Source organism: Penaeus vannamei, chromosome 35, assembly GCF_042767895.1.
Source record: "Penaeus vannamei isolate JL-2024 chromosome 35, ASM4276789v1, whole genome shotgun sequence".
In the NCBI taxonomy this organism is placed as follows: Eukaryota; Metazoa; Arthropoda; class Malacostraca; order Decapoda; family Penaeidae; genus Penaeus; species Penaeus vannamei.
In genome coordinates this window covers 648,770-658,769 of record NC_091583.1, presented here as the reverse complement: position 1 = coordinate 658,769, position 10,000 = coordinate 648,770, and the positions used below count along the sequence as shown (strand labels likewise).

The 10,000-nt window shown below is 42.0% G+C and overlaps 1 protein-coding gene across 1 annotated transcript in view; it reads left to right on the top strand.

Annotated features, from left to right (window-relative positions):
• LOC113817724 (uncharacterized) overlaps positions 1-10,000 on the top strand; it is a 217,832-nt gene that overhangs the window by 178,499 nt on the left and 29,333 nt on the right. The gene's annotated exons all lie outside the window — the stretch shown is intronic.

The following is a 10,000-nucleotide window of genomic DNA, read 5'->3' as shown; positions in this document are numbered from 1 at the left end:
AGGGAAGGATGGAATGAGGGGAGGGGGAAGGGGAGGAGAGAATAGAGAGAGGAAGGGAGAGGAGGAGGAAGAAAGAATAGGGGGAAGAGGAAGGGATGGGAGGAGGGGGGAGGGGAGACAATGGAGGAGAGGGAGGGAAGGGAGGGAGGGAGGAAGGGATGGGATGGGAGGAGGGAGGGAGAGGGGGAGGGAGGAGGGAGAGGGAGGAGGAGGAGGAAGGGATGGGAGGAGGGAAGGGGGAGGGGAGAGAATGGAATGGGGAGAGGAAGGGATGGGAGGACGAGAAGGGATGGGAGGGAGGAGGAAGGGAGGGAAGGGAGGGGAGGAGGAAAGGGAGGAAGGGATGGGGGAGGGAGGGGGAGGGGGAAGGGGGAGGGAGGAGGAGGGAGGAAGGGATGGGAGGGGGAGGAGGGGAGGAGGGTAGGAAGGAAGAAGGAGGGAACAGGGGTTGGAAGAGAGGGAGGGAGGGAACGGGGGTTGGAAGAGGAGGGAGTAGAGGAGATGGGGAGGAGAGGGATAGGGAGAAGAGGGAGGGAAAGGAGAGAGAGGAAGGGTATTGGAAGAGGAGGGAGTAAAGGAGAAATGGGAAGGAGAGGGATAGGGAAGAGGAGAGGGGAAGGAGAGAGGGAGGGAGGTTGGAAGGGAGGGAGTAGAGGGGGGAGGGGGAAGGAGAGAGGGAGGGAGGGAGTAGAAGGGGAGGAAGGGGATAGGGAAGGGGGAGGGGGGGGAGGAGGAGGGCCAGGAAGAGGCTCTTTTGTCCCGTTCTGTTCACCTGCTCTATGCTGGCCAGCCTGCCTCGGCGCCTGCTGCTTTTTGTCCTGCTAATGGCCTGCTTCACGAGGGCGCTGTGGGTGGGGGAAGGGGGGAGTAAAGGGGGAAAAGGGGTGGTAGGGGTAAGGGAGGGGGAGTTAGAGAGGAGAAGGGGGGTGGTCAGGGGTAAGGGGAGGGGGGAGTTGGGGGGGGAAGGGGGTGGTAGGGGTAAGGGGAGGGGGAGTTAGGGGGAGAAGGGGTGGTACGGGTAAGGGAGGGGGGGTGTTAGGGGGAGAAGGGGGAGAAGGGGTGGTAGGAGTAAGGGGAGTGGGTGACGTGGGTATTGGGTAGAGCAGGGGAAGGGGTATGGGAGTGAAGGGGTGGAGGAAGGGGTAATGGGGAGGAGAGGGTGGGGGAAGGGGTATTATTGGGAGGCAGAGGTGGCTGGCTGGGAGAAGGGGGTGGTAGGGGTAAGGGGAGGGGTGAAGTGGGTATTGGGCAGGGGAAGTGAAGATGAGGTATAAGGAGAAAGATAAGAAGGAAGGGTGGGAGTGAGAGGGAAGAGGAGGGGGGACTTGCTGAAGGCATGGGAGAGGGGGGGGAGACAGCTGAGCTAAAAAAGGGTACATTTTTTTCTTTCTTTTCTTTGGGGGGGGGGTGCATAGCAATCAAAAGCTTTGGTTGATATGCTAATGATGCAAATTGAAGTTTGAATAAGCTTCCATAACGATTTTTTTTTTTCTTTCAAAATATCAGAGTATATCCTCTTTATCACTCCCACCCTTCCTTCTTATCTTTCTCCTTATACCCCATCTTCACTTCCCTACCCAATACCCACTTCACCCCCTACCCTTACCCCCTACCCACCCCTTCTCTCCCAGCCACCCCCTACCTCCCTAATACCCTTTCCCCACCCCTCCCTCCATTACCCCTTCTCCACCCCTTACCCCTTCCCTGCCCTACCCAATACCCACTTCACCCCTTCCTCTTACTCCTACCACCCCTTCTCCCCCTAACTCCCCCCCCTCCCTTAACCCTACCACCCCTTCTCTCCCAGCCACCCCTACCTCCCTATTACCCACCTCTCCCCTCCTCTTTTAAGATATTTCAATTTGTTCATAGGAGTCCCTGTCCCGATGTGTTAATACCAGTCACATTGTGAAATTGTATATCACTTCCATTGTAATCGATGGATTTCAATTTTTATTTTTCTCTCTCTATCTATCTATCTATCTATCATTCTCTCTCTATCTCTCCGTCCTCTCTATCTATCTATCTGTTCATCTTCATCTCTATCTATCTTTCTCTCTCTCTATCTATCTATCTATTTGTGTGTGTTTGTGTGTGTGTGTGTGTGTGTGTGTGTGTGTGTTTGTGTGTGTGTGTGTGTGTGTGTGTGTGTGTGTATGTGTGTGTGTGTGTGTGTGTGTGTGTGTGTGTGTGTGTGTGTGTGTGTGTGTGTGTGTGTGTGTGTGTGTGTGTGTGTGTGTGTGTGTGTGTGTGTGTGTGTGTGTGTGTGTTCCTTTATGGATAATGGTAATGATATCCATTACCCTGTAGTCCAATGAGTTTTAATTCTCACGTTATCAAATTAGATACAATTTCCAAAATAAGGAAAAGTATATATGTAAATTTAAAGTAAATTTCCTCTTCTCTCCCTCTCCTCACCCCTTCCTCCTCTCTCCCCCTTCTTCCCCCCAGTTTCTCCTCTCTCCCTCCTTCCTCCTCTCCCCCCCTCCTCTTTCTTCTCTCTCCCACTCACTCCCTCTCTTCCTCATCTCTCCCCCTCTTCTTCCTCTGTCCCACTCTTTCTCTCTCTCTCTCTCTCTCTCTCTCTCTCTCTCTCTCTCTCTCTCTCTCTCTCTCCCTCCCTCTCTCTCTCATTCACTTTAAAGTAAATTTAAACATTTAAAGTAAATTTAAACATTTAAGTAAATTTAAGACACAAGAAAAAAGTCTACTACTGCTATTGATAATAAAAAGAATGAAAAAAAAGTATTGCTTTCATAAACATTTAAAAAAGAAAAACAAAACCAAAATCAGAAAAAAATCTAAAATAAAATCAGAGCGAAACGAATATAAGACAAAAAAATATTGTAAAATCAAAACAAAACAAGACAAAAAGCAGAAATATTTCAAAACCGAAGCAAAACAAACCGAAACAGAGAAAAAAATCTAAAATCAAAGCAAAACGAAACAAATAAAAAAAAATAACGATAATATTCCATAATCAAAACAGAGCGAAATAAATGAGAAAAGAGAACTATCATAAAATCAAGACAAAAAAAAATAACAAAAAGCCAGAAACATTTCAAAATCAGAGCAAAACAATTCAATTAAAACAAACAGAAATATTCTAAAAAAAAAAAAAAAAAAATCAAGGCGGAACAAAAGAAAAAAAAAAAAAAAAAAAAAAAAAACAGAATTATTCTACTATCAAACAAGTGAGAAAATTTGTAATTCAAGGCGGCCATTAAACCCATTTTGAAGAGCCGGAAACAAGTCGCTAATTGGCCGGACAAAATGGGGCTGATGAACGAGGGAGGCCCGCGGGTAGGTCAGAAAAGGGGGGGGGGGGGGAGTGTAGAGGAAGAAGAGGAGGAAGAAAGAGGAAAGAAGAGGGGGGAGGAGAAAGAGTGGGAGGAAGAGGAGAAAAGAGTGAGGGGGGAGGAGGAAGAGTGAGAGAGAAGAGGAAGAGGAAGAGGAGGAAGAGGGTGGACAGGAGGAAGAGGGGGGGACAGGAGGAAGAGAAGAGGGAAGAGAGGGAGTGAGTGGGAGGGAGGGAGAAAAGAGAGTGGGACAGAGGAGGAAGAGGGGGGATAGGAGAAAGAATGGGAGAGAAGAGGAAAAGGGAGGAGGAGAAGAGGGGGACAGGAGGAAAGGAGGGGACAGGAGGAAAGGAAGAAAGGGGGACAGGAGGAAGAGAGGGAGTGAGTGGGAGGGGAGGAGAAAGAGTGGGAGAGAGGAGGAAGAGGGGGGGGGCAGGAGAGAAAGAGGGGGACAGGAGGAAGGAAGAGAGGAGGAAGAGAGAGGTGAGTGAGTGGGAGGGGAGGGAGAAAATGTGGGAGAGAGGAGGAGAGGGGGGGCAGGAGAAAGAGAGGGGAGGAAGATGGGGGGACAGGAGGAAGACGAGGAAGAGGGGGCAGGAGGGAGGAGAGGGAGGAAGAAGGAGGATAGGAGAAAGAGAGGGAGTGAGTGGGAGAGGAGGAGGAGAGAGGAAGAAGAGGGGGGGAGAGAAAGAGGAGGAAGAGGAGGGGACAGGAGAGAGAGAGGGAGGAAGAGAGGGAGTGAGTGGGAGGGAGGAGGAAAGAGGAAGAAGAGGAGGAGGAAAGAGGGAGGAAGAGGGGGGACAAGGGAGAGAGAGGAAGGAGGAAGAGAAGGAGTGAGTGGGAGGGGAGGAGGAAGAGGAAAAAGAGTGGGGAGAGGGAGGAAGAGGAAGAAGAAGAGGGAGAGGAGGGAAGAGGGGGACTGGAGAAAGAGAGAAGGAAAGAGAGAGCGAATGAAGTGTGAGAAGAGAAAGAGAAGAGAAGAAGATGGGGGGAGAGGAGAAAGAGTGGGACAGAGGGAGGAGAAGAGGGGGAGAGATGAGGAAGAGAGGGAGTGAGTGGGAGGAGAGAGAAGGAAGAGGAGGGGGGAGAGGAGGGAAGGAGGGAGAATGGAGAAACTGGGGGAAGAAGGGGGAGATAGGAGGAAGGTGTGAGGAGAGGGAGAGAGAAGAGAAAAGGGAAAAGTAGAGAGAGTGGGAGAGAGGGGAGGAAAATGGGGAAAAGGAGGAGGGAGGGAGAAGGAGGGAGAGGGAGGAAGAGGAGAGGAAAGAGGAAGGAGAAACAGAGAAAGAGGGAGGAAGGGAGGGGTAATGAAAGAAGAAAGAAGAAGAGGAGAGAAGAGGAAGAGACAAAGAGAGGAGCAGGAAGGAAGGGAAAGAGAAAAGTAGAAAAAGAGAGAGAGAGAAGGAATGTGGAAGAGAAAGGTAACGGGAGAGAGAGAGATACGGGAGAGAGAGAGAGAGAGAGAGAAAGAGAGAGAGAGAGAGAGAGAGAGAGAGAGAGAGAGAGAGAGAGAGAGAGAGAATGCAAAGAACATAAAGAAAAAAGAATAAAATAATTGCGACTTGACAGACAAAAAAAGAAATTCAAAACAACCTGCTGGAAAATATCTCAAATTAGAGAACGTTTCTTTTATGCAAGGAGGAGAAAGGGAAGATAAAACACACTTTTTTTTCCAAAAAGGAAGAAAATATAATTAGTATGCATGAAGTATATATTTTTCCCTCCTGATACCTAACAATGTTGACGCAACAACTCATAATAATTTTACTTTTTTGGGGGAAAATAGAGGGAGCTGATTTTAATGAGAAATAGAGAGTTGAAGCGAGAAATTGTATCTTAATAAGTCTGAAAAGAAAAGGTAGGAATGGATGTCATGAGAGAGGGAGAGAGGAAAAGAGCGAGAACGAGAGAGAGAGAGAGAGACAGAGATACAGAGACACAGAGAGAGAAAGAGAGAGAGAGAGAACTTAAAAAATGATAATGAGAGAAAGCAAAGATAAAGTACCTCCAAAAGAAAATTACAATCAAAACGAAAGAAAGACAGGATAAAAAAAAAGAAAAAAATGTACGAACTGAGATACCGTTTCGTGCGACTCAAACCAAACTGGAATAGCTACGTGACCCCTGAATATTCGTCTCCCGTTTTCTTTGATGCTGACCCTGGCTGGCGGCTTCGTGTTCGGATGTTTACGAAATGGTTGATGGTCTCTTTCATCAATATATGTCGTTTGTCATCTTTTTTTCTTCTTCTTTTTGTACCATGGACGAATAATTTCTCGGGAATAACATGTATTCAATTTCGAGGCAGCCGTTATGCGGAATAAAGGTTTCAGAGCCGTAAAAATATATTGTGTTGCAGATACATCACTGGATTTTCTTCGTCCGAACGGTCTGTAATGGCTCGGATGTACGGTCAACCCACGTAGAAATTTCAAGTTGTATTTTCCGTGTAGGTTCCTTTTCTGTGTATTTCTTAGGTATCTATTCTCCTCTGCTGTGAAAAAAAAGTAATAAAAAGACCGTGTGTAAATAATTGTCTTGACTTTACGTAAACATTTGCTATGATAATGTTGCAATTCCTTATCCCGTTCACGCTTTGCGCTCTTCTCTTTACACTGCAATGAATGGTTACGAGAAAGAGAAAAGTTATAATTCCAGTTTGATATTAGCTCATCTGCAATTAAATGAAAATTGTGTATGCTAATGCAATGCGACTTTTTCGTAGAAAATTAAACTTTCGGATTCTCGTTATTGACGGAAAGATAAGGTCATATACGTTCAATATCTTCTCCGATAATTACACTCACTTTGGAGGATGCAATTAAATGATCCAGCAAACTCCTCTCTTTAGAAAGGTCACAGGTTAATTAAGATGATAAAGACGACAGACAAGTGTTATAATCCGATGCGTAGAACAACCGTCTTTAAAGTGGATATCTTTTCTTTTTTTATCGAATATTCTTAAACTTTGATATTGCAGGCGATCGTCTTACAAGAATTAGACCTCTGTACATATAGTTTCCTAGAGTGAGGGATACAGGCGTTTTTTTTTTTTTTTTTTTTTTTTTTTTTTTTTTTTTTTTTTTTTTTTTTTTTTTTTTTTTTGCTCGCTCCCCTTCCTGTCTTCACTCCCCGCCCATTTACACCCGATTGCCCAATGTGGTCGTTTCATTACTCCTTAATGCCTCCGCCCCCATAGGTCTTCGTGGCTCGATCTCTCTTGATTTCCCTTTCATTCCTCCTTTCCTTTGTCCTTTTCTCCCCTTTCCAGACGTATCCAGACATTTTTAATTGATATTTTGAAATTCCTTCGTCGTGTAGCGTGTACATCCGTTTCTCTTTTTAAGGTTCTCTTTTTAAGGTTTTTTTAAGGTTTCTCTTTTTGGAATTCACTCTTTGTTTAAGTTTATGCATTCATCCCTTTAATACTTCGAAATTCCCTCTTTTTGTTTCCATTTAATGTTTTGAAATGCCCTTTATACAAAGTGATTACGTCCGTTTCCCTGTAAGATCCTAACATTCATTCTTTGTACAAATGTTCGTTTCCCTTTAATATCTCTAAATTCCCTCTTTGTATAAGTACATATGGTTCCCTTTACCATTTTGAAATTCCTTCTTCGTAAAAAGTGTTTACATCCGTTTCTCTTTAAGATATTGAAATTCCCTTTTTCACAAAGTGTTTACATCCGTTTTCCTTTAAAATCTTGAAATTCCAGTTTGTACAAAGTGTTTACATTCGTTTTCCTTTAAAATCTTGAAATTCCATTTTGTACAAAGTGTTTACATTCGTTTTCCTTTAAAATCTTGAAATTCCAGTTTGTACAAAGTGTTTACATTCGTTTTCCTTTAAAATCTTGAAATTCCCTTTTTCACAAAGTGTTTACATTCGTTTTCCTTTAAAATCTTGAAATTCCATTTTGTACAAAGTGTTTACATTCGTTTTCCTTTAAAATCTTGAAATTCCATTTTGTACAAAGTGTTTACATTCGTTTTCCTTTAAAATCTTGAAATTCCCTTTTTCACAAAGTGTTTACATTCGTTTTCCTTTAAAATCATGAAATTCCATTTTGTACAAAGTGTTTACATTCGTTTTCCTTTAAAATCTTGAAATTCCCTTTTTCACAAAGTGTTTACATTCGTTTTCCTTTAAAATCATGAAATTCCATTTTGTACAAAGTGTTTACATTCGTTTTCCTTTAAAATCTTGAAATTCCCTTTTTCACAAAGTGTTTACATTCGTTTTCCTTTAAAATCTTGAAATTCCATTTTGTACAAAGTGTTTACATTCGTTTTCCTTTAAAATCATGAAATTCCATTTTGTACAAAGTGTTTACATTCGTTTTCCTTTAAAAATCTTGAAATTCCATTTTGTACAAAGTGTTTACATTCGTTTTCCTTTAAAATCTTGAAATTCCATTTTGTACAAAGTGTTTACATTCGTTTTCCTTTAAAATCTTGAAATCCCATTTTGTACAAAGTGTTTACATCCGTTTTCCTTTAAAATCTTGAAATTCCATTTTGTACAAAGTGTTTACATTCGTTTTCCTTTAAAATCTTGAAATTCCCCTTTTCACAAAGTGTTTGCATTCGTTTTCCTTTAAAATCTTGAAATTCCATTTTGTACAAAGTGTTTGCATTCGTTTTCCTTTAAAATCTTGAAATTCCATTTTGTACAAAGTGTTTACATTCGTTTTCCTTTAAAATCTTGAAATTCCATTTTGTACAAAGTGTTTACATCCGTTTTCCTTTAAAATCTTGAAATTCCATTTTGTACAAAGTGTTTACATTCGTTTTCCTTTAAAATCTTGAAATCCCATTTTGTACAAAGTGTTTACATCCGTTTTCCTTTAAAATCTTGAAATCCCATTTTGTACAAAGTGTTTACATCCGTTTTCCTTTAAAATCTTGAAATTCCATTTTGTACAAAGTGTTTACATTCGTTTTCCTTTAAAATCTTGAAATTCCATTTTGTACAAAGTGTTTACATTCGTTTCCCTTTAATATCTTGAAATTCCCTCCGTGTCCAAAGTGTTTACACCCGTTTCCCCTTAATATCTTGAAATTCCCTCCGTGTCCAAAGTGTTTACACCCGTTTCCCCTTAACATCTTGAAATTCCCTCCGTGTCCAAAGTGTTTACACCCGTTTCCCCTTAACATCCTGAAATTCCCTCCGTGTCCAAAGCGTTTACACCCGTTTCCCTTTAACATCTCGAAATTCCATTTTGTACAAAGTGTTACACCCGTTTCCCTTTAATATCTTGAAATTCCCTCCGTGTCCAAAGCGTTTACACCCGTTTCCCTTTAATATCTTGAAATTCCCTCCGTGTCCAAACTGTTTACACCCGTTTCCCCTTAATATCTTGAAATTCCAATTTTAAATATAATTTGATTTGAATTTAAATTTCCCCTTCACATCTTGAAATTCCCTCTTTGTTCAAAGCGTTTACACCCGTTTCCCCTTAATATCTTGAAATTCCCTCCGTGTCCAAAGCGTTTACACCCGTTTCCCCTTAATACCTACAAATTCCCTCCGTGTCCAAACTGTTTACACCCGTTTCCCTTTAATATCTTGAAATTCCCTCCGTGTCCAAAGCGTTTACACCCGTTTCCCTTTAATATCTTGAAATTCCCTCCGTGTCCAACGTGTTTACACCCGTTTCCCCTTAATATCTTGAAATTCCCTCCGTGTCCAAACTGTTTACACCCGTTTCCCCTTAATATCTTGAAATTCCAATTTTAAATATAATTTGATTTGAATTTAAATTTCCCCTTCACATCTTGAAATTCCCTCTTTGTTCAAAGCGTTTACACCCGTTTCCCCTTAATATCTTGAAATTCCCTCCGTGTCCAAAGCGTTTACACCCGTTTCCCCTTAATACCTACAAATTCCCTCCGTGTCCAAACTGTTTACACCCGTTTCCCTTTAACATCTTGAAATTCCCTCCGTGTCCAAAGTGTTTACACCCGTTTCCCTTTAACATCTTGAAATTCCCTCCGTGTCCAAACTGTTTACACCCGTTTCCCTTTAATATCTTGAAATTCCCTCCGTGTCCAAAGTGTTTACACCCGTTTCCCTTTAACATCTTGAAATTCCCTCCGTGTCCAAACTGTTTACAACCGTTTCCCCTTAATATCTTGAAATTCCTTTTTTCACAAACTGTTTACATTCGTTTCCCCTTAATATCTTGAAATTCCCTCCGTGTCCAAAGTGTTTACACCCGTTTCCCCTTAATATCTTGAAATTCCTTTTTTCACAAACTGTTTACACCCGTTTCCCCTTAACATCTTGAAATTCCCTCCGTGTCCAAAGTGTTTACACCCGTATCCCCTTAACATCTTGAAATTCCAATTTTAAATATAATTTGATTTAAATTTAAATTTCCTTTTAATATCTTGAAATTCCAATTTTAAATATAATTTGATTTAAATATAAATTTCCCTTTAATATCTTGAAATTCCCTCCGTGTCCAAAGCGTTTACACCCGTTTCCCCTTAATATCTTGAAATTCCTTTTTTCACAAAGCGTTTACACCCGTTTCCCCTTAATATCTTGAAATTCCCTCCGTGTCCAAAGTGTTTACACCCGTTTCCCCTTAATATCTTGAAATTCCTTTTTTCACAAACTGTTTACACCCGTTTCCCCTTAATATCTTGAAATTCCAATTTTAAATTTAATTTGATTTAAATTTAAATTTCCCTTT